At 38.8% G+C, this 23,558-nt stretch overlaps 1 non-coding gene across 2 annotated transcripts; it reads right to left on the reverse strand.

The window, feature by feature from the left end:
• Nucleotides 1-17,355: 17,355 nt before the first annotated feature.
• On the reverse strand, nt 17,356-20,014 carry LOC104436170. Of its 2 annotated transcripts, none has more exons than XR_005549324.1 (6): nt 19,337-20,014; nt 19,034-19,173; nt 18,788-18,930; nt 17,743-17,864; nt 17,552-17,657; nt 17,356-17,429 (listed from the first exon to the last, which is right to left on the reverse strand). It is a non-coding gene; the product is annotated as an uncharacterized LOC104436170 (transcript). The 2 variants fall into 2 exon arrangements; XR_005549325.1 differs by having other exon boundaries at nt 17,743-17,907.
• Nucleotides 20,015-23,558: the final 3,544 nt, after the last annotated feature.

Below are 23,558 nucleotides of genomic sequence, written 5' to 3' on the forward strand. Positions count from 1 at the left end.
GACGTATGAAGTGCTATGCTCTATTTTTTTTTTATCTTTTCTCTCTCTCAAACAACAAAATTTTTTCTGTTTTGATTGTTGTTTTTATGAGCTTTAACATTGGTATCGGAGCGTTTGTGGGATCTTAAGGACCGTGAAGTGAGGGTAATTGAGTGAAGATTGCTTCCAATCTGCAAAGAAAAAGCTAATGGAGGCAGGATTGAGTGGATTCTCTGCAATGGCTACTCCGGGGTCTTGACCGGGGAAAATTATCAGCTTGGGCTGTCAAGATGACGGCATTCTTAGAGGGTCATGATTTATGGGAGGCTGTGGAGAATGATTATGAGGTTGCTCCACTTCCGACAATCCGACCTTTGAATCGATAAAGTACCATAAAGAGAGAATCACAAGGAAGGCTAAGGCAAAGTCTTTGCCCGTATCTGTCAATTTTCACCCACTATCTTCACAATGATCATGAGATGTGATTCTCGCAAAGGCAATATGGGATTTATTGAAGGATGAATACGAGGGAGATGAGAAGATAAGAGGCATGAAGGTACTGAATCTCTTGAGAGAGTTTGAGAGACAGCAGATGAATGATTCAGAGTCAGTGAAGGAGTACTTTGATAGGTTAGTTGGGATAGTTGAAAAAATCAGAGTTTTAGGGGCTGACTTGAAGGATGAAAGGCTTGTTCAGAAGATCCTAGTATCTCTTCCAGAGAAGTTCGAAGCCACCATAGCTTCTCTGGAAAATACAAGAGACTTAGCTGATATAAAGCTTGCAGAATTGTTAAATGCTCTGCAAACACAGGAGCATAGAAGACTAATGAGAAGAGAAGAGTTTGTAGAGAAGTGGTGCGCAAGCTCAAAGTGAAGTCAAATGATGGAGGCAAAGGGAATAAATGGATTTAGTCCAGAGAAAATGCTGGTGACTCCAAGTTTGTAGCAAAAAAAAGAAGGAAATTCTAGTGGGTCTAGCTAATGGAAGATGAACAAAAAGCCTTGTCAATACTGTGATGAAACTAATCATCAGTTTTAGATGTTGGAGAAAGCCTCGATGCTAGATGCGTAAGACGTCACAAGTTGGGTCACATGGAAGCCATTTGCAAAGAAAAAATTACCAAAGAAGCGGGAAAAGCACAGTAGCAAATGTGAATGAAACCGAGGAAGAGCACTTATTTGTAGCTTCTTTTCTGAATCTTCGTTGGGAATGATGCATGGCTGGTGGATAGTGGTCACATTACCAATCATATGACCGGCAATTCGAAGCTGTTTAGGAGTCTAGACAGGTCACTCAAGTCCAGAGTTAGAATTGGCAACGGACAGTATATCGAAGTGCAAGGGAAGGGTACAATGGCTATTGAAGAAAATCAGGAGGTGAAGCTAATCAATGATGTTCTTTTTGTGCCAAACATTGACCAGAATCTGTTAAGTATTGGTCAATTAGTTGAGAAGGGCTATAAAGTGAAGTTCGAAGGTAAGGAATGTCTTATTAATAATGCAAATAGCAAAAAAGTGCTAATAATCCCAATGAGGGACAGGAGTTTCATGTTCAAGCCACAAGAGATGCAACAAATGGCTTTAAAGTGCAAAGAAGAAAATGCAGAGCTATGGCATAAAATACTTGGGCATGTTCACAGGAAGAGCATGTCGTTTATGCAGAGAAATAGCTTGACAGATGACTTACCAAGTTTGGAGGAGGAATTTTCGCAGTGTAGAACTTGTCTTCTTGGCAAGCAAGCCAGATTTCCTTTCAAAGGAGGAGGCTGGAGAGCATGTGAGAAGCTGCAATTAGTTCACACAGATCTATGTGGACCTATGTCTGAGTCTTCTCTCAATGGTAGCAAGTATTTCATTACCTTCACTAATGATATGATTAGGATGAGTTGGATTTATTTTCTGCAAACCAAGTTTGAAGTTGCTGATGTGTTTGTGAAGTTTAAAGCCTTAGTTGAGAATCAGAGTGGGAAGAAAATTAAAATGCTCAGGTCGATAATGGTTATGAGTATCTGCTCACAAGTTTAAGTTGAATTGTGAGCAAGTAGGAATTGTGCAGCGCCAGTTCCGCTCCCTATTCACCTCAACATAATGGGGTCGGTGAGAGGAAAAATGAAGCATTATGGAGATGGCCGATGTATGATGCAAGAGAAGATGTTGCCTAAGTTAAGGCTGGCCGAGGCGGCTAATATTGCGGTGTTCTGTTGAACAGATTGCCCACAAAGGCCTTAGAGAGGTCAACACTTTTTGAAGTTTGATATAGTGTTAAACCTTCTGTGAAAAATTTGAAGGTTTTTGGGTGTTTGCGTTACACTCATGTTCTTGAGGTCAAGAGGAACAAGCTGGATAAGAAAGCAGAGCTTGGAATCTTCATTAGGTACAGTCTCCAATTAAAGGCTTATAGAATTTTTCACCCTATGATATGGAAGGTGACTGTAAGCAGAGATGTTGTTTTTCTAGAGGAAGATGAGTGGAATTGGATGGATGGAAAAGTGCAGAACAGCAGCAGTTTGAAAAACAACTTGCAACAGATGTAGAGGTTGATGAAGTTATAGATGGATTGGAAGATAGTATAGATGATTTACCAATGAGAGGCACAAGGTCACTTGTTGAAATCTATGAAAGAAGCAATGTGGCAATGCTCGAACCATCTAATTTTGTGGAAGCTAAGGAGGATCAGAGGTGGATTGCAGCAATGCAGGAGGAGATTGCATTAATCCAGAAAAACCACACATGGGAGCTTGTTAACAGACCATCTGATAAGAATGTGATTGGGGTTAAGTGGGTGTTTAGAACAAAACTTAATCCCGATGGTTCTCGTTAATAAACACAAAGCTAGACGGTGGTGAAAGACTATGCACAAATATGGGGAGTAGACTATTCTGAAACATTTGCTCCTGTTGCACGACTTGAAACAATAAGGCTACTGTTAGCTATTGCAGCAGAGAAGGGGTGGCCTATATTTCAGTTAGATGTCAAGTTTGCATTCCTGAATGGAGAGCTTGAGGAGGAGATTTTTGTTGAACAACCTGAAGGCTTCAGTATCAAAGGCCAAGAAGAAAGTGTATACGGGTTGAGGAAAGCTCTATATGGATCAAGCAGGCTCCAAGAGCTTGGTATGGGAAGATAGATCGATATTTGCAAGATTTTGGCTTTGTAAAAGCTTAAGTGAGTTTACTCTTTATGTCAAGAAGGTGAATCACGGTGTTGTAATTCTGTCACTTTATGTAGATGATCTATTAGTGACGGGGAATGATATGGAATTGATAGAGAAGATGAAGCAAGATCTATTTGCAGTTTTTGAGATGTCAGACTTGGGAAAGATGGCTTATTTTTTGGGTTTGGAAGTCAAACAGGCTTCATATGAGATCTTCATCTATTAGAAAAAATACATGAAGGAAATTCTAAAGAAGTTTTAGATGGAAGATTGTCGAAGTGTAAGCACTCCTATGGCTGCTAAAGAGAAGCTACAGAAGAATGATGGAACAGATGCAGTAGATGCTTCTATGTATAGAAGTTTGATTGGGTGTCTAATGTATCTTACAGCAACCAGACCAGGCATTCTATTTGCTATGAGTGTTTTATCCAGGTTTATGAGTAGTCCTAGTCAGTTACATTTGGTTGCAGCAAAAAGGGTATTGAGATATCTCAAAGAACATTGTTCTTTGGTGTGAAGTTTAAGAAAGGTTAGAAGCTTAACTTGTAAGGATTTTCTGATAGTTCAGTAGATGACATGAAGAGTACGTTTGGATATTGTTTCAGTTTTGGTTTTGCTTGTTTCTCCTAGTGTTCTAAAAAGCAAGAGATTGTAGCTCAGTCTACTACAAAGGCTGAGTTTATAGCAGCTATTGCAACTGCAAATCAAGCTTTGTGGCTGAAAAAGATAATGAAGGATCTGTGGTTGAATTCTAGTGATTGCATTGAAGTTAATGTGGATAATCAGGCTGCTTTAGCAATATCACAGAATCCAATTTTCCATGGCATAACCAAGCATTTCAAAGTCAAATTTTTCTTTTTGTGTGAGGTGCAACAAAGTGACGAAGTTAAGTTGGTCTATTGCAGATCTAAAGATCAGCTTGCAGATATGTTCACAAAACCACTTCAGGCTGGAAGATTTGAGCTAAGAGAGAAAATAGGAATCTGCAGCAAAGAATCGATCCAAGGAGGAGTTTGTTGGAATTGTTCAGCTACTGTTTTTGTCATGTTTTCCTCTGTTTTCCTCTATTTTTTATTAAAAAATAGCCAAGTTCATTTAGTTATGCATTTAGTGTTTTTGTTATTTTCTAGGAGGTTAATGGCACGTTTGTGTGCAGTTATGTGTTGCACGTACATGAGCAGTTTCTGCTTTGTATTTAGTTGCTGTAGTTGATAGTTTTTTCCTAAGAACAAGACGTATAAAGTGCTATGCTTTGTTTTTTATCTTTTCTCTCTCTCAAACAACATAATTTTTTCTGTTTTGATTGTTGTTTTTATGAGCTTTAACACATTGATGGTCAACAAGGAACTTCACAAAAGTATGCATCATTATAATAAGGAAAATATGCCTATACATTATGTCCACAGCCATTTTAAGAAAAGCCAGTAGACGAAAGTACTCAATCAAAGAAGATAATTTCCAAAGGCCTTGTCAACAACTGCCCCAAGGGCACTTGTTAAATTTAGCAAAATCAGAAATGATACTTTCCAAGACACTTAAAAAAGGGAAAGAAATACACATTTTAACTAAGGCAATACATCCAAAGATAAATTTAAAATTTTGAGAGCACATTTGATAAGGGGCAAAGCCATAGTCCCCAAAGGGCATGGTGCCTTAACAATCTTTTACCGTTGGGCTTAAATGCAATTGATCTCAGCTGTTCAACACATCTCAACCAAGATGGTTGTGATTTTTCACTCTTCAAACCATAACAAGTGCAAAGGGGCACTCTCTAACATTTTCCAATTTCCATTTGTCAAAAAAAAAAAAAAAACAGAGCAGCTAACCTATGACACGAAGGAGGTCAAAGCGCAATTGTAAATTAGGTAATGTCCATCATACTAACAATATAGCAGAACACGCACTAATCAAACAACTTCCGTATCTTCACAGCCCACTAGGTCACAACAGCAAAATTTACAGAGCCTCTTGGACAATTTCCAACCTCCATGTGCTTCTAAAAACCAATCGAAACCATCAAGCAATTTCCTCCATGACAGACACAGACAGAGCTTCGCCGGACTATAAGGGGTCCGCTCCTCGAAAACACCGCCGAGAACATGGCGTCGATGTCGCAAGCCAAACGAAGCTGCCATTCTTGCTCCCATGGCCTCCATCAAGAGCACCATCTACATTTCTCTTACTCACATTTCCACTGACCCCATTCTTCTTCAGACAAAAGTACCTATTGTACCTGTCACTCAAGAAGTGAGATAGCTAGTATAAGCACCTAGAGGGGTGAATAGGTGCACAAACAAATTCTCGAGATACAGAAGCGATTCTAGGCAATCGATAGAAAAGAAAATACGATCAAAGCGAAGTAAAGGATAGGGAAGAGAAATGAACACAAGATTTATAGTGGTTCGGCTTATTCCAAGCCTACGTCCACTCTTTTCGCATGACCCCACCGGCTGGATTTCACTATGAACAAAAGAGAAGTTACAGAAGACAGCTTTTCCTTGATTCCATAGTGTAGATGTTCTACCACACTTCCTCAAGGTTTCTCACGAATATAGACTCTCTTTTGTTTACACGATTTTGCTCAACAAATGAATTGACTAAGAACAAGGAGCTTCAGACTTTGGAATTCTTCTATCGTGCACCATCTCGAACAACTGGAACGTCTTCCTTATATACTCCTTCATGCCATCCTACCCGTTGGCACTTACCAAAGGAATTCCTCCAATCTACCCGTTGGATGGAATCAATTAGGAAGATCATTCGAGCTATTAAAGGAATATGTCGATAGCCCATCAATCCTGTTCGCCCATACAATCGGGATCTCGGTTTCCATAAGTAGAACCTTCCAAGTTTACTTTGCCAATCATCGGATCTTTAATCTTCGAATCAATTATGATCAAATAAAGAATTCCGTTATGTCATATCTAGCCAAGAAATCTTCTCCAGTCGATAAGGCCACATCCTTAATGAAACATCCATTTCGGATAGCCTTTCTTCATCGGATTAGAAACTGTCAATGAGGATAGACTTTGAGTCTTGAGTCGGCTGTCCGGAGGTCTTCGGACTTTAAATAACGAGTCCGCAAGCCTTGGACTAGGATCGATGGAAACGTTTTGTCAACTTCAAAACACTTCACGAGGATTTCTCCAACAATCTCCCCCTTTTGATGGTGACAAAACTTTTCAGATTTGGAAAACTTTGACCTGCAAAACATTTCTCAAACACATATGCATATCTTATAGATAAATGGCTAAATGAATAACACTAGAATCTGCAACCACAGAAAATAGGTTAGTCCAATATGTAGTAAAGCCATCCATAAGATATCAATAATAGTTAATAATAAGCAGTCAAATCCAAATCCCAAATTTAGTCCACATCCAGACACACAAGTCAAGTCAAAACAAACCACAAACCAAAAGTTCGACAAATTTAAGTTCAAAGTTTTTCAAGTTCTCGCAACTCTCCCCCTTTTTGTCAGCATAAAAAATTGAGATGAAAATGAAGTCAAGGATTCTTGGGAACACGAACAAGCTGAAAATCTCCCATCGACTGAACGATGCCTTCCAGCCTTTTAAAGTCTTCCTTCAGCTGAGCAACATCCTCACCCTTAGCATTAGCCTGAATATGAAGAGAAAGGGCTTGGATTTGATCATTTAATGAACCCGAAGAGACTTGTCTTGCATTCTGCAAGTTTTGAACTTCACATCCCAATGCATATATCTGACTTTGCATCTCCAAGAGAATATCCATCACTCGCGAAAGTCTCCGCTGAATTTTCGGTCGCGCGTCGGGCATTAGCACGATCCGATGGAGTAAATGCAGACGATGGTAGATCAAAGATAATCACGCAGATTTGGCGAAGAAACCTCATGACCTTCCTCGGAAACCGAGAGGCAAAAACCTCCTCCGGATCTGCTGGGATCATTTGACTCCCTCACTTTGGTTGCGGGATTTGAGGTCATTCCTCTTTTCTCTTGGTCTCCCCCTATGTCCATGCCTTCAGTGGAGAGTGCTCCTCATGTTCTCCTTCTTCTTGATCTCTTTTCTCTTCTTCTTCTTTTTCAACTCTCTCTTGCTCAAAGCATCTCTTTCTTCTTCTTCTCTTCTTTCCTCCGATTCTTTTCCTCTCGCTTCTTTCTGCTCTTTCTTCGTCTGTTTGTTTCGACTCTTTCTCGGGAGCATTGACCGAGATTCTTCAAGGCAGAAATAGTGATGTTATCCTCATCATCTTCATCATCAACGAGGAGAGCTCTTCTTCTCTTGGATGGAGCATCCATGGGCTCCTTCCCTTTTCTTTTCCTGCGTAAGAGAATTGATGAGATTTGACTGGAGTCTTCTCCTTAAATTTCTCCAATGCCTTGCTTAGTTCCTTCAGACACATCTTGGTCACCATTTTCAATCCTACCACCATATGATCATACGATCGAGCACAAAGGATTTGCGGAGGCTGAATGTTCAGATGTCTGAATAACTTCGTCACAGCTCTATACATGTGGAACATAACAGTGTGAGGAAGTGAAAACCTTGTTCCAGTGATGATTGCATACATTAACTTTGCCTCGAACTTGAGACATCGCCTTGGAAGTTGATTTCGGTCCGAGGCAATTGATTACAATTTTGTGCAGCAAGATGTTGAATGCACTCATCCTTGAATAGGAAATCTTTCCCTTTGTTCTCCTGTCCTTAACGAGTTCCAGTGTAGTACGAGCAACAGACACTTTTATCCGTTGATATCTTCCTCTCTCAACTCCTAACACATTTGGCAGCATATCCATATCCACAACAAAGTCTTGATCTTTGACACTGAAGGAGAATCTATTCGCATCCAAGAAACTAAGATTTGAATAGAAATACGCAGTTAGTTGAGGATATGCCCGTGGAGTCGGAGCAGAATTTCTTAAGTTGAAGATGACCAAACTTTTCCCTTAAGTTCACATTTACAGCATCCAGAAAGTCAAAATCCACACTCCTAGGTTTATCACCCCACGCTTCAGCAATTTTGAGTATAAATCCATCCGTTCCTTCGATCTAAACAACTCTCCCCTTTTCCTCGATTTTCCACCGCAATTCCCATTCTTGGCTGAAATTCGCTGTATAATTTATCATCATCATTTCCATCCACCGGATTAACTCCCCAATCACGAGGGTCACTTGGGATATTCGCAAGGGATTCTTCTGCCACACCCTTACGAGCAATTCCCAAACTTTCCATTTTTCGCAAAAGATATATTCATTTCCATATCCTTTGTCCTTAAGAAAATCATCCACATAGTTCAAAGGAGTACCAGTCCCTTTTAAAGCACGATACAACTTATAAATAAAAGAGGGCCTTTGAACTCTTACGAGAGTCCGCATCTTCAATGATTTCTTCATTTTGATGATGATCAACATCATGAGGACTAGATGGAGGAGAATGACGCTGCTGAGAATGTTGTGGGCTCTACTGCTGATTTGGGGACACTTCTTCTTCAGTGAGATCGAAGTGCGTAGGCCCCTCACTCATTCACCGTGGTCCCCGCTTGCAATCCTCGAAGACTTTCTTAAAGACGACATCTTTCTTAGTCTTTGAAAGATTCATTGCTTGACTTTCCCAAGAAAGATGACAACTTTTTCGAAGATTAAACAAGAGAAGAAAACAGAATGGAAGATTGGTGCTTTTAGGGTTTTGGAGTTAAACGAAGAGGCCATATATAAGACAGTCGAAAGGAGGGGATACCAACCGTTGTAATGGTAAGTGAAAAGATGCCTTTTAAAAAAAAACTGCCTTTTTCGAAAAATGGTCATATCAAAATAACTTCTTTTTATAAAAGAAATGATACAATAATTTCGTCAATTAAAGATAGCGATTGAGATAACAATAATCAACACGGTTGATAAACGTACCTTTTCAAAATGAGATTAGAGAGAGAATAACTTACAGTCAAAGTCTTGCAGTCAAAGTCTTATTTGTTTGAGTTTGAGAGTCTCTAGACTTTAACTTCTTCAAACCTCAAAATGTTGAGTCTGGAACAGATAATTTCAAATTGATTTTTCTCCAAAGGCTTTGTAAGTATATCCGCCGGTTGGTTCTTTGAGTCAACAAACCGAATCGAGATTTCTCCATTTTGAACATGATCTCTAATGAAGTGATGTCGTATCTCTATATGCTTTGCTCTTGAGTGAAGAATTGTATTTTTGGTGAGATTGATTGCGCTGGTGTTGTCACATTTAATCTTCGTGCATGAATATTCAATTCCGAAGTCTCTTAGCTGTTGTTTTATCCACAAAATTTGTGAACAACAGCTTCCAAGAGCTACATATTCTGCTTCTGCTATAGAGAGAGCTACCGTAATTTGTTTCCTTGAAAACCAAGACACCGTCCCGCTCCAAGTAGTTGACAGTACACGAGGTGCTCTTTCTATCAACTCGCATCCGGCTAAGTCCGCATCGAGTACCCAAGAAGAGTAAAATCTCCCTTTTAGGATACTAGAGACCGAAGCTTGAAGTTGATGTAATATATTTGATAATACGCTTTGCAGCATTTAAATGTGATTCTTTAGGGTTTGCTTGAAATCTGGCACAAATGCAAACACTAAACAAAATATCAGGTCTAGAAGCAGTAAGATAAATAAGTGAACCGATGATACTCCTGTATAACTTTTGGTCGACTTTCTTTCCTCCTTCATCTTTATCTATCTTCACGGAGCTTGACATTGGTATATCGGCCTTTTGCAATTGTCCAGTCCAAACTTCTTCACAATATCATTAGCATATTTTTCTTGATGAATAAAAGTTCCTTCCTTCAGTTGTTTCACTTGAAGTCCAAGGAAGAAGGTTAACTCACCCATCATGCTCATTTCAAATTCATCCTGCATAGTCTTAGAAAATTTCTTGCACACACTTTCATTAGAGGATCCAAAAATAATATCATCGACATATATTTAAACAAGTAGAAAACTCTTGCTTTCTCTTTTAATGAAAAGAGTAGTGTCTACTTTACCTTTAACAAATCTATTTTCAATTAAAAACTTACTCAGTCTGTCGTACCAAGCTCGAGGAGCTTGTTTCAAGCCGTATAAAGCCTTTTGAGTCTGAATACTGAGTCTGGTTTTCTTGGGTCTTCAAACCCAGGTGGTTGTTCCACATAGACTTCCTCTTGGATGAATCCATTTAGGAAGGCACTTTTGATATCCATTTGGAATAACCTGAAATTCTTATAACAAGCAAAAGCAAGTAATAATCGAATTGCTTCTAACCTTGCTACTGGTGCGTAAGTCTCGTCATAGTTTATCCCTTCTTCTTATGTGTATCCCTTAGCCACGAGTCTTGCCTTGTTTCTTATGACTTTTCCTTTTCGTTCATCTTGTTCCCGAAAACCCATTTAGCTCCAATAACAAATTTACCTTTTGGTTTAGGAGTCAATTCCTAGACATCATTAATGCTGAATTGCCTGAGTTCTTCTTGCATAGCTTCAATCCAGCTTTCATCGATAAAGCTTCTTCTATACTTTTGGGTTCTATTTCAGAAACAAGTGCCACGGCACTAGACTCTTCGCGTCTTTTGGATCTAGTGCGAATTCCTTCATTGATGTCGCCAATAATAAGATCTTTGGGATGACTGGACTTATGTTTCCAGTTGCTGGTCAATTTGTCAGATTGATGGTCACTTCCTTCACTTGAATCTTCAACAGTCACTTGTTGCTGATCCTTCAAAGTCTAAGCTATTTTAGACTTTGTAGAGTCTGGAGCAGGTTCAGATTTTTCAAGATGAGTCTGAATGGATTCATTTTGCATAGAGTCTTGGAATTTAACATTCATTGATTCTTCCACTTGTTTGAGTCTTCTTCTTGTAGACTCTGTACGCTTTGCTTGTGGTTGAATATCCAAGGAAGATGCCTTCATCTGACTTTTCTTCAAACTTACCAACTCAATCATTTGCATTTTTCAGTATAATACATGAAAATATGAAACAATAGGCTTCTTTTCTTTGAATAGTTCATAGGGGATTTTCTCCAGAATAGGCCTTAGAAAAACTCTATTTATAATGTAACATGCTGTAGAAATTGCTTCAGCCCAAAAACGTGAAGAGATGTTACTTTCAATTAAAAGAGTTCTAGCCATTTCTTGAGGAGATCTATTCTTTCTTTCCACAACTCCATTTTGCTCTGGAGTATATGGAGAGGAGAATACATGCTGAAAACCAGATTCATCACAGAATTTTGTAAAATCATGATTTTCAAACTCACCTCCATGATCTGTTCTTATACTCAAGATAACATACCATTTTTTATTTTGAACCTTTTTAGCAAACTTTTCAAAGTAAGAGAAGGTTTCAGACTTACTTGCCAAGAAATATACCCAAGTGAATCGTGAGTAATCATCCACAATTACCGTGCAGTATTTCTTACCTCCAATGCTTTGCGTTCGGTTGGTCCAAAAGATCCATATGCGAAGGAAGCTGCAGTACACGGTTAGTGGAAACTTGATTTATTCGTTTAAAGGAGTTTCTTACCTGTTTTCCCAATATACATGGTGTACATAGATCAGACTTTTGATATGATAAATTGGGTAGACCACGAACAAGCTTCCTTGTTGAGATTTTGGCTATTTGTTTCATATTGACGTGCCCAAGCTTTCGTGCCATAAGTTTGCTTCGTCTTGGATTGAGATTAGACATTGTGATTCATCTGGTTTCACATCTAAGAGGTAGATATTTCCATGTCTTCGACCCATGAATGACTCGAGTAGAATCTTTACTAATTCGTAACATATTCCCTCTTGAAAGTTGATTTTGAAACCGGTATCACATAGCTGACTAATACCGAGCAAATTGTAATTGAGTCATTCCACTAAGGAAACATTGCTGATTTTGAGATTTCCAATCTTTACAGTTCCAAATCCCACAATTTTTCCTTTGTTGTTTCCTCCAAAAGAGATTTTTCCACCATTTACTCGAACAAGCTTTATGAAGTAATTTGAGTCTCCTGTCATGTGTCTTGAGCATCCACTATCCAGATACCATTTTACCTTTTTCTTGATAATGACCTGCATTTAAAAAAGAAACTCAAACCTTCTTTGGTACCCATATTTTCTTGGGTCCATTGGTGTTAGTATGATATGCGGTTTTGCCCATACCTTTTTAACGAGGTTTCCAAATTATAGGACATTCTTTTCAAAATGATCTGCACTTTTGCACTTTGAGCATCCGAGAGCATTGCGACCTACTGGTTTTACAAAGATCCTTTTAAAATGATTTTTGTAAGCATCTCTTGTGGGTCTTTGCTTGATTCGTTCCTTTACTTTAGGAAAATCAATTAAATGAATGGTTTGGCAGTCATTCCCAAACCAGATTTATTAAAATAAGATCTTTGAACAGAAAGAATTTTTTCTAGTTTCTCGAGATCCTATAGAAAATCTTTTGGAAATATTTGAGATATCTCTTTTCAAGAATGCATTTTCTTTTAACAAATTATCTTCACTTTCTTTAAGAGAAGAAACATTCTTGTCTAAACTTTTCACTTTTTCTTTCAAAATTCTTTCTGTTGTTTTAGAGCAGAATTTTCTTTCTTGAGTTCGGAAATTCTTTTAAGAGAAGTCTTAAGACTGAAACACAATTCATCAATATACTTTGAAACCTTAATAGGGATTTTGAAGTTACTTACCTCAAATTCGCTTTCTGAGTCTGAATCTGTCTCGGAATTTGAATCTGAATCCGATTGTGCCATCAGACATATATTGGCCTAATCATCATCACTTTCTTCGCACTCTGTATCACTCCATGTTTCAGCTTTAAGAGCTTTTCGGTACTTTTCAGTTTTTCCTTTCTTCTTTCTCAGAAGAGGACTGTTGGGTCTGATGTGTCCCTTTTTCTTACATTCAAAGCAGATTACATCTTTGTTTGATTCATCATCTTCAACAGACTTAGTCTCTGTTGCTTTTGAAAACTTTGTTTCTTTGGATTGAATTTTCTTCCTTTTCGTTCAGCTTCTGAATCTTCTTATCATGAGAGCAAGTTCCTCATCATCCATATCGTCTTCGAATCTGTAACATCGAATCATCATTAGATTTTAATGCAATGGATTTCTTACCTTTAGGGTCTTCGTCTTCATTGATTCGTTCTACTTCATAAGATCGAAGAGTCCCAACCAACTCATCAACAGATAGAGGCATGATTCTTTGGGTCTCTCTGATTGAGGTCTTTATGTGATTCCAATCCTTGGAGAGTCCACGTAGTAGCTTGTTTACTTTCATGGGATCAGAAATTGGTTGACCTTGATTTTCAAGACCGTTCACAATATCTGTAAAACGACTAAACATATCAGTTATAGATTCTCCTGGTTTCATTTTGAAGGCTTCATATTAGCCGAGGAGAATGTTGATTCTAGTCTCTTTCACTCGATTGGTTCCTTCATAGGTAATATGTAATCTATCCCAGACTTCTTTAGCTGTAACACAAGAAGATATTCTGTTATATTTAGTAGGGGATAAAGCACAATATAAAGAATAAATTGCTTTTGCATCAAGAGCTTGTCTCTTGATTTTCTCTTCCTGAGTCATTTCGCTAGACTCAACAACATCTTTTCCTCTTTCTGAGACAGATGCAGCTTTAGGAATGATTCCTTTTTTCTATAATGTCCCATTCCAGAGGATCCTTTGATCTTAGGAATGCTTTCATCTTGTTTTTTCATATGTTGTAATCCTTTCCATCAAAGTAAGGTGGTCGGGTATTGCTTTGCCCTTCTACTAGCCCCGGGAGCCAACATACTAGCCATGGATCTTTAACTCAAGTAAAACACTTCAAACAAAGTGAGTACATGTGCTCGATACCAATTGAGATAGCTAGTATAAGCACCTAGAGGGGGTGAATAGGTGCACAAACAAATTCTCGAGATACAGAAGCGATTCTAGGCAATCGATAGAAAAGAAAATACGATCAAAGCGAAGTAAAGGATAGGGAAGAGAAATGAACACAAGATTTATAGTGGTTCGGCTTATTCCAAGCCTACGTCCACTCTTTCGCACTGACAGCCCACCGGCTGGATTTCACTATGAACAAAAGAGAAGTTACAGCACAGTTTTTCCTTGATTCCATAGTGTAGATGTTCTACCACACTTCCTCAAGGTTTCTCACGAATATAGACTCTCTTTTGTTTACACGATTTTGCTCAACAAATGAATTGACTAAGAACAAGGAGCTTCGGACTTTGGAATTCTTCTATCGTGCACCATCTCGAACAACGGAACGTCTTCCTTATATACTCCTTCATGCCATCCTACCCGTTGGCACTTACCAAAGGAATTCCTCCAATCTACCCGTTGGACGGAATCAATTAGGAAGATCATTCGAGCTATTAAAGGAATATGTCGATAGCCCATCAATCCTGTTCGCCCATACAATCGGGATCTCGGTTTCCATAAGTAGAACCTTCCAAGTTTACTTTGCCAATCATCGGATCTTTAATCTTCGAATCAATTATGATCAAATAAAGAATTCCGTTATATTTTATTCAGCCAAGAGATCTTCTCCAGTCGATAAGGCCACATCCTTAATGAAACATCCAGTTCTAGATAGCCTTTCTTCATCGGATTAGAAACTGTCAATGAGGATAGACTTTGAGTCTTGAGTCTGGCTGTCCGGAGGTCTTCAGACTTTAAATAATAGAGTCTGCAAGTCTTCAGACTAGACTGATGGAAACGTTTTGTCAACTTCAAAACACTTCACAAGGATTTCTCCAACAAGAAGTAGTTCCTCGAAGGAGGAGTGTGCAACAATGCCTGCAACACCGAATTCATAAAGCAGGTGTTCCCCAAGTTACTGAGCCCCCGCAAGCCCCGCGGCAAATCAGAGGTCGAGACGGTCCCAAGGGGGCTCGAACAGCTCCCCATTAGGGCGCGCTCGCGCGGGTCCGGTGACCACGGCCGGTAATCAACCCTCCGCCGTTTCCGCAGGTTCTCCGGGGCCACCACCGCCCAGGAGCCGCTGGAGAAGCGGGTGGAGGCCAGCAGAGTGGAGGCCGCGGTCTGGGCCAGGACCACGGCGGCATCGAAGACGCAATCGTAGACCTGATCGCGGCACATGCAGCAGAGAAATTACGTGTAATTTTCCATGCCTCCATATATGGATGGAAGAAATTTTGTTCACAAATAAAATAATTTATGCAGTTCTAATCACCTTCGTCCTACTGAAATTTTCATGGCTTTAGGTCTCGTCTGACTTTGGACCTTTTCCTTCTTCAAATTGTGGGACTATGATTGGTCGATCTATGTTTATAGCGAAATACCCGAAAACCTTTGCGAAATTTTCAAATGTTGACGTATGAAATCATTTATAATTCCCTTACAAATTTATAGAAATTAGATCCTTTGATAATTCTCTAAATCTTCGTACTTCCAATGGAAGTTAAACTTTGAAAATTATGGAGTTAATTCAAAGTCCCATCACTGATGTTGGGATGATTCAAGATTTAGTCCACGAACCAGTGAAGCAAAGCAGACTATAGCTCTTTGATCTCACTGCTATAAGGCTACATTGGTTTTCGGCATGTTCGAGAGTATAGCTTATTGAGTTTGAAACCTTCGTTACTCACAACATAATTACTTAAAGGAGCCCTCCTAGCTACTAGGGGTGTAAATGGTTCAATTTGGTTCAGTTTGATTTTTTTGGAAAATCGAACTGAACAAAAGGAAATTTATTGAACCAAAATGGTTCGGTTTGGTTCAGTTTATTTTTTTGGAAAACCGAATTGAACATAAGGAAATTTATTGAACCGAACCGAACCGAACCGAATTTGATCTGAACCGGCCAATGAAGAAGAAGAAGAAAAATAAAAGAAAAATAAAAAACGGTTTTTTTAAAAATAAAAGAAAAAAATTTAGATTTTATTGATTTGGTTCAGTTAACCAAACCGATAAAAACTGAACCAATTAAAAAGTTCCAATTTTTAATGAGAACCGAATCGAAAAAAGACTGAATTTTTCAATTCAGTTGATTCGTTTTTTGATACCCCTACCGGTTGCAATACGTGATGTGTCGAGTCTCTTCATGCATGTATGAGAGGAACCTAGACAAATGGACTTGGTAACCTAGAGCAGGACGGGAATCGACCATTAATCAAGTAAAATGATAGCTCACTGTGTGTTGGCAATTGATGGGCAACAATTTTGATGCTTATTTGTAATTTGATATGGCCACGTTGGGTATTATAGTCGATGATCAGGAAACAATGGACAACGGGAAAAAAAAAAATGAAGACAGAAGAACACAAATGATAAGGACGTTGTTTCTCCGTCTTTCATAGGCCATATGTTGAGAAAATCTGTTTTATCAGAATTTGGCACTGCCAACCTTCTTCGCAAAAGACGGCAGACAGAAAGCAGGAGCATGGATCTGGCACAACAGAGGCAAAGAGGTTTGCATTAACAAGAGATCAAAGTTTCAGTTCACATAATGTGTAACAACTTTTATCCTTTTTATCTGAGAGTCGTAAACTTAGGAGGCCCTTTAGCCACCCCACTGTTCTTGATATCTAGTGGATTGATAGGTTTCTCAAATGGCCTGTCGCTGGAGCAAAGCACAAATCCAATCATCCTGCTAATGGAATAAACAGTTGAAAATTCATTCTTCTCGTCATAAACTTGAAAAAAGGAGACTGCATAAACACTCGGTTATAAGAGTTTGATTTGATACCTTGAGTAGGAAGGAATTGAACACCAAGCTATCTCACTGAGCCCTTGAAGATTTGGTGACATTCGGCAATGGGATCTTCCACTGTGAAGTTGTCCAACCAAAAGCTGTCCGTTGAAGCAGATATGACACCTCCAGGACAGAGTGCCCAAGCCACCGATTCCAAGAACTCTTCATTCGCTAGTTCAATCGCAGTAGCTCTTGAATTTTTTTACAGATGATTAACAAGCAAGCACTCCTTTTCTTGGAGGTGTTTGAATGTTGCAAATCATTTGAAATAAGTAGATGATGACCTACCAGCATATGAGATTTCTGTTATTCTGCTAAGTTTTTGAATTAATTGGAGGCATTCTAAATTTCAAAGAGGGTGGGGGTGGTTATCGGCACTTGACAATACCCATACAATCAAATGCATCCACAACAATCGCATCATAAGTTCCTTCATGATTAGCCTTCAGGAAAGCAAGTCTTGCGATGTTGAAATTAAAGTATGTTAAATAATCTCTCGCAACTTAATAATAATCATTAATGAGTAAGAACTGTAGAAGAAACATATACCATCTTTAATGTAGACGTTCACTCGCGGATCCTCGTACGCAACTGCTATTTCAGGGAAGAATTGCTTGTAAACCTGCAACAGGACACAAGAAGTATATGGATAAGCTATGGTCCTCCTGAACCTTAGGATTTGATGAGCAATGAGAGGCTCAAGCTTGAAACTTTGGAAGGTTTTTGCAGTTTATTTTCGCTCACATCAATCACCATTTGGTCGAGTTCACACACATCGATTTGTTCCACGGACGAGTGACAGACATATTTCCCTCAGAATGCCTCCATCTCTGCCACCAACAAGCAGCACCTGTAAAATTATCAAGTGGGCACTTTAACAGCATAAAAACTTAAAAGATGAAAGCAGTTGGAAAGAAATAAAGAGAGAGACCAACTTCTTCAGGTTTGGGATTGAGCAGAGGGGAAGATGCGTGAGCATCTCTTGGTAAACAAACTCATCCTTCTCCGTCAGTTGGATTTGACCATCCAGAATTGCAACTTTGCCATGCTTCGCTGACTATGAACAAGCGATTATATATCAAGAGCCACAAGATATCTCCCTACTCGTCAAGAGTAAGAATATCATGTTTCGACCATGTCGTAAATATTCATCTTTGATTCACAATATTAGTCCCGATGTGTAATGATATAATTTAAGCACTCCATGCATGAGTTTAATTAACTAAACGAACCAGTCTCCAGGGATGGGCTATACTTCTTTTCCCCTCTAGTTAGGTGAAATTACATTTCAATCCAGACGTCAAGAATCAAACTATTTGCAGTTACTTCCAACAATGCGGCAACGTATGTGCAAATTGAAACAAGTTGTAAGGTTGTATCTCCAAGGTTTTACCATTATCTAGACAAAGTACCAGGTAACTTGACCAATGTCGAAAAGAAAAGAGAAAATGCCGAAATCCATTTGGAGTGGTGAATCGCAAGCCCAACGTAGATGGTAAGTTCCATCGCCAATCCCAAATCAGGACCATATGTTTCCACCAGAACTCCAAAGCTAAAAGAATATGTAACAGTATATATTATGTGATATCTCAACTCGACTATCACAACATACCTAGCCATTCAGGCGAAATCACAGGATACCATTCTATTTTGTTGTTCAAGCCCATTGCCCTGATCTGATCAACCATTTTGTCAGCCATTTCAACACTCTCTGTGTAGATGTGTGTGATTACTTCACAGAAGCATTCGTAGTAAGTGCCTATTTATCTTCCAAGAGGGTTGGGCACGCTAGTCTTTGGTGGTAGCTTTTTGTTTGGTACACCATGTGTGTCCATTTGACAAGTTTTGGCAAGCTAGGAACCTAGAAGCTCTTGTTTGCTCTACTCTGGAAAATGGTATGAATAATCTTCTGGTTAATTTGATGTGACCACTAGCGAGAAAATGTCATTAGTAGCAAGTATAATTGAGATGGTTTAGTACCCTATTGAATAAACTGCAGGGATAGACTGCAGGGTTTGGAGTTAAGAAGGTGAACACACTCGCCAGGATCGTAGTTGGTCATTTCCACAGTCCTCTTGTATTTGGTAGGTTGAACTTCCAATTCTATTCTGCAACAATGGCATCTGTAACAAAGTATTCTGATCTGATTAAGTAATAGTTCAAGAAAAAATGGACATTCATGGATTCAGATCAGCTCTCAAACATTTCAGGAGTGAAGTAAAGCACCTGTTTTCATTACTATGATGGACAGCTCCCGTTCATAGAGCACAACGCAATGCAATCGGCTTAAAGAATGTCCTCGTTGCATCCATATCCCAGATATTTGGTTCGGATATCACATTATTGCCAAAATTACAGTGAAGCTCCTGGTCATTTAAAGCATTGGGGGCATGAGAAATTGTCATCACCAAAAGAAGAATGAACAGAAGGATGCAAATTCGATATGTAAAGACCCTGACTGATGGTACGAACATGTGAGATGCATACAGGCATGACTACAAACAAGAAAGAGCACAACATGATTCCTACCAGATTTTCCACCATACAGTATGTTTCTTTCGACAGGATCAAGGCCACGCATCCATCATCGGATTGAGCAATCTATGTATTAGCATCTCATTTGACAAACAAAGTTGCATATAGATCCATGGAAATTTGTCATCTCAACATTGGCGTCCTGGACTTGAGAAAAGTAAAAATTTTATGATGGTGCCTCCAGTAGCTTATTAATCCATGACAGAATAAGTGGACATAAGCTACTAGACATGCAATCAAAACCACATAGACATGAGTAGTTGCCAAAATCAATCCATTATTAGAAGTGTCATTCCACATTGGTTAGATAAAGGGTTTCAACAGGGGTTATATACATTGAATCTACCTCTAACTAGTGCTTTAAGCTTTTGGTTGGATCTTTTGCTAACAAGTAATGAAGTTCTTTTTTATTAAGCATGAATGAATTGAAAAAACAAACACATAATAAACATCCCCTGTTCAAGGAAACGATCTTAATAGAACTTGGAAAAAGGTAATACTCTCTGTTTGCATAAGAACATATTCATGTCATGTCAAGGATGAAGAGTCTTTCTTTGTGTCTGATGACGGATAATGACACGCAATGTACTTTGAAAGCATTCTTATCTACTTTCGTTCCCACCAGGATCACAAGCCAGATGATGCTGAAGCATTGCATTCACTTAGTCGACCAATTTCACTGAGATTACTTGAAATAAGACAAAAAAACAATAACACATTGACACAACCCTCCATACCAAACTGAAATATCTAATCTGAAGTAAGTACTCTTAACTAGATATGATACTTTTCCTGCTATATTTACAATTACTAGGAAATAAGGATGATCTCCAGAACCTGATCTCTATCGTGCTGCTGTCATGCAACTATTCTTCATAATTCTATATGGGGCATATGTGTTCTCCATCATTCTGGTATTCTCTTTGAGTGAATGATAATGAAAGAACATGATTTCTCTCATCAGGATTCAGAGACATGCATCAAACTATTGTGAAAATGATAAGAAAAGAACATGACTTGTATCTTCCAAGTCAATTTGCACTCCTAATATTGCCAATGAGCTACTCCAATGTCAAGATTACAGTTATAGTTGGAAGTCCTCGCTTCTGATGCAGTACCAATTAAGCTCTCCACAGAATTAAAAATCATATGCACAGCTCCTCCCACTTCATTTCAGCGCCATAAACAGCTGGGTAATACCCAAGCTTTGAAGATCTTTTGTCCCTGCCATAACCCTAGCCAAAATGGTGCACATTTCTGGCTGAAACCACAGTTATTGCAGAAGTGGCTTTCCAATTCTATTCAATGGCAGCTGTAACAAAACATTCTAATTTGAGCTGCAGTTCAACTAAAGATGGCATTAAGAGATCTAGATCAGCTCTCAAACATTAGCAAATCACCTTCTAGCCATTTATTGATTCCTAGTCGTGTTTATCCCAAAAACATGAAAGCAATATGGTCGATTTAAGGACTTCGTCCATACTTCTGGTTTGCATCTCACACTGTTATCCACAATACAGTGTGGAAATCTTCTGTTCTTCTAAAGCCTCTGGGTGCAGACATTGTCATCACCAAACTGAAGTAATAAATTGCGAATGATGTTAAGGTATGAATTTGCAAGATGATTAATAAAGGCATGAAGTAATACAAGGAAAGAGCAGCGAAATGATTTGTTCCGGCTTTCCACTGTTGATGATAATACTTTCAGCCTGATCAAGGCCATATATTTGCCTTCAAAGAGAGCAACCTTCACACTGGCATATTAAGTGACGATCAAAGTTCGACACATATCCGTGAAGATTCATTATCTTGACATTAGTGCCTTGGCTTTGAGGAAATGCAGAACACGTTTATGGTACCTTCACTGCCTACTTCCATGACCAAATAACGAGTTAATAAAATGCAATCAAGATCAAAAGTGCATGAGCAGTTTCCAGAATCCATCAGATAGTGAATTTCTCTACTTCACACAAGTTGGAGAGAAGTATTACTTTATTTACACAAGCGCAGATTGATATCACGTCAAGAATGAAGAATCTTGTACTATATGATTGAAGACATCATATATCCTTTTGGGATCTTTTTTATTCATGTCAAGATCACAAGCCAGATAACACTGAAGCATCACACTTACTTTGCTCAAACAACTTCCTCCAGTTGCTGGAATTAAGACAGAAAAACATTAACATGTCAACAAAAAGCCCCGTCCAAATTGAAAATACTAATGAAAGCAGGAAATCTCCACAGAAAAAGGCACTATACCTGCTATATATATATATATTTTTTAAGCAGGAGACATTAGCAATCTCCAAAATTAGATCTTTTTCTTTCTCTTTTCTCTCCATTTTCTTTTTACATGAGCTCTCAGTTTAAGAGGGAGCTGAGCACCTCTTTTTTCTCCCCTTAAGCCGACGTCCACTTCCCTTGTTTAGTTGATTTTTCAACCTTCTCTTTTTTTTCTTTTTTTTTCTTTTTTTCTTTTTTCACGGCCCCAAAGTTTCTTTTTCGCTTGGTCAAATCCCAAGTATTACAGTAACTTCATCATAATAAGTCAATGACAACATATTGCACCAAACTACTAGGGTTAAAAATTAACATCAAATCAGTAACTCATCTACCAACCCGCATGCTTCAACTTTTAAACTTGGGGATGAACACCCCAAACAACCTTTTATGTATTAATGTAAAAATAGAGTACACTTGTTGAACAAAAGTAGATTTGAACAGTGACATAATTATCTGCAACAATCAAATTGGACAATACAAATGTCGCTTATTTTATGGTGGCAACGTCTAAAGCCTCCAAACTAAGCTCCAAAGATTGATCTTCTTCCTTACCATTCCACAATCAAGCCTCCCAAACAGCACAGATGGAGTTTTCGCAGGCAAATCGAGGAGAGACTCCACCATGAAACAATGCAGCACCAGCGATTGAGGGCACGGCTCAATCGTGGACCAACATGAAAAAAGAAAAACGTTGAAAAGCTAAGGAACTGACAATAAGTTGGCCAAAGCAGTCTCCACCCCTACATCAAACATAACCCATCCCCACTGGAGACGCAATCCTCAAATTCATAGTTGAACCGGCCAACAACCAAATATTTCTCAAGCACAGCTCAACGTCATTCTTCAACACCCTTTTGTGAACTGAAATCTTCAGGTAACTTAAAAGAAAAGCCACTTACTATCGATTCGATCAACTCGTACTTTCTGAATTTCACATCGGTGCGGGTAACGGTCGACTAGCATAGAGTTTGTAACCTTCAAAAAGCAAGACCATCACATTATAGAGGATCCATACAGAGGATGACAGAATGGAAACCAACCATGGAAATAGAAACAAATTTAATGGTGTTTCTGTTTCAACATTAGAAATCAAAAGGTACTTCCTGACCTTGTTAGCAAGAAAAGAATTATTTTGCTCTAATTGGCCATAAAATGCAAAGTTTTATGCTTTCTGAAGGTTTGAAGCACTCAATATCGAACAAATGACACACTGCAAATGCTAAAAACAATAGTATAGATGAAAGTTAAAAAGCAAAAGTTCTTCCAAACACGCCACAATGTCAGAGCCCGATAACCCCTGCTGAAAGAAGAAACCAATGGATTTCTATTATCGCAGCTCAAGCTATTGCATTTTCCCACGGTCAGAAGGAGATAAGGAGAAATTCCATTCAACTAGAAAGCTAGCAAAGAAAAAGTAAGGACAAAATGAACAGGCCATATCACCATCACAACAATTCAGATACTAGCATCCTTCTCCATGTGAAATTAGTAGCGTTCAACACCAATTTCACTATGTTATTAGCTAACTGGGATGAGTGAGGACATCTTTGGAGAATCTTATGAGAAGGAATTTCCACACACTCATGGAGAAAATGCTACTTTGGATCATGGGTACAAACAAATGGTTCACAGGAGATAGTTCATCTTTCCACTTCTCAACACCCCTCAAGGTGCTTCATGATCCGAGAACAGGAAAGAAATGGCTATGAAAGTAGAGCCTCATCAATCAAGGTAATCTTCCCGTTCAACCTAAAGTTAGTTCACATTAGTTCCGACAACTCTGCAGTCAATTTCCATGCTACTTAGACAGGATGATAAAATCAACCTAAACCTGTAAGAGGCTCGTAAGTTCTGATAATCCTGCTATACATGCTCTACGACTGCTCAAATAACATAAGGAAAATTCACCACCATTGATACGGAACCTAAT

Source organism: Eucalyptus grandis, chromosome 3 (genome assembly GCF_016545825.1).
Source record: "Eucalyptus grandis isolate ANBG69807.140 chromosome 3, ASM1654582v1, whole genome shotgun sequence".
Classification (NCBI taxonomy): domain Eukaryota; kingdom Viridiplantae; phylum Streptophyta; class Magnoliopsida; order Myrtales; family Myrtaceae; genus Eucalyptus; species Eucalyptus grandis.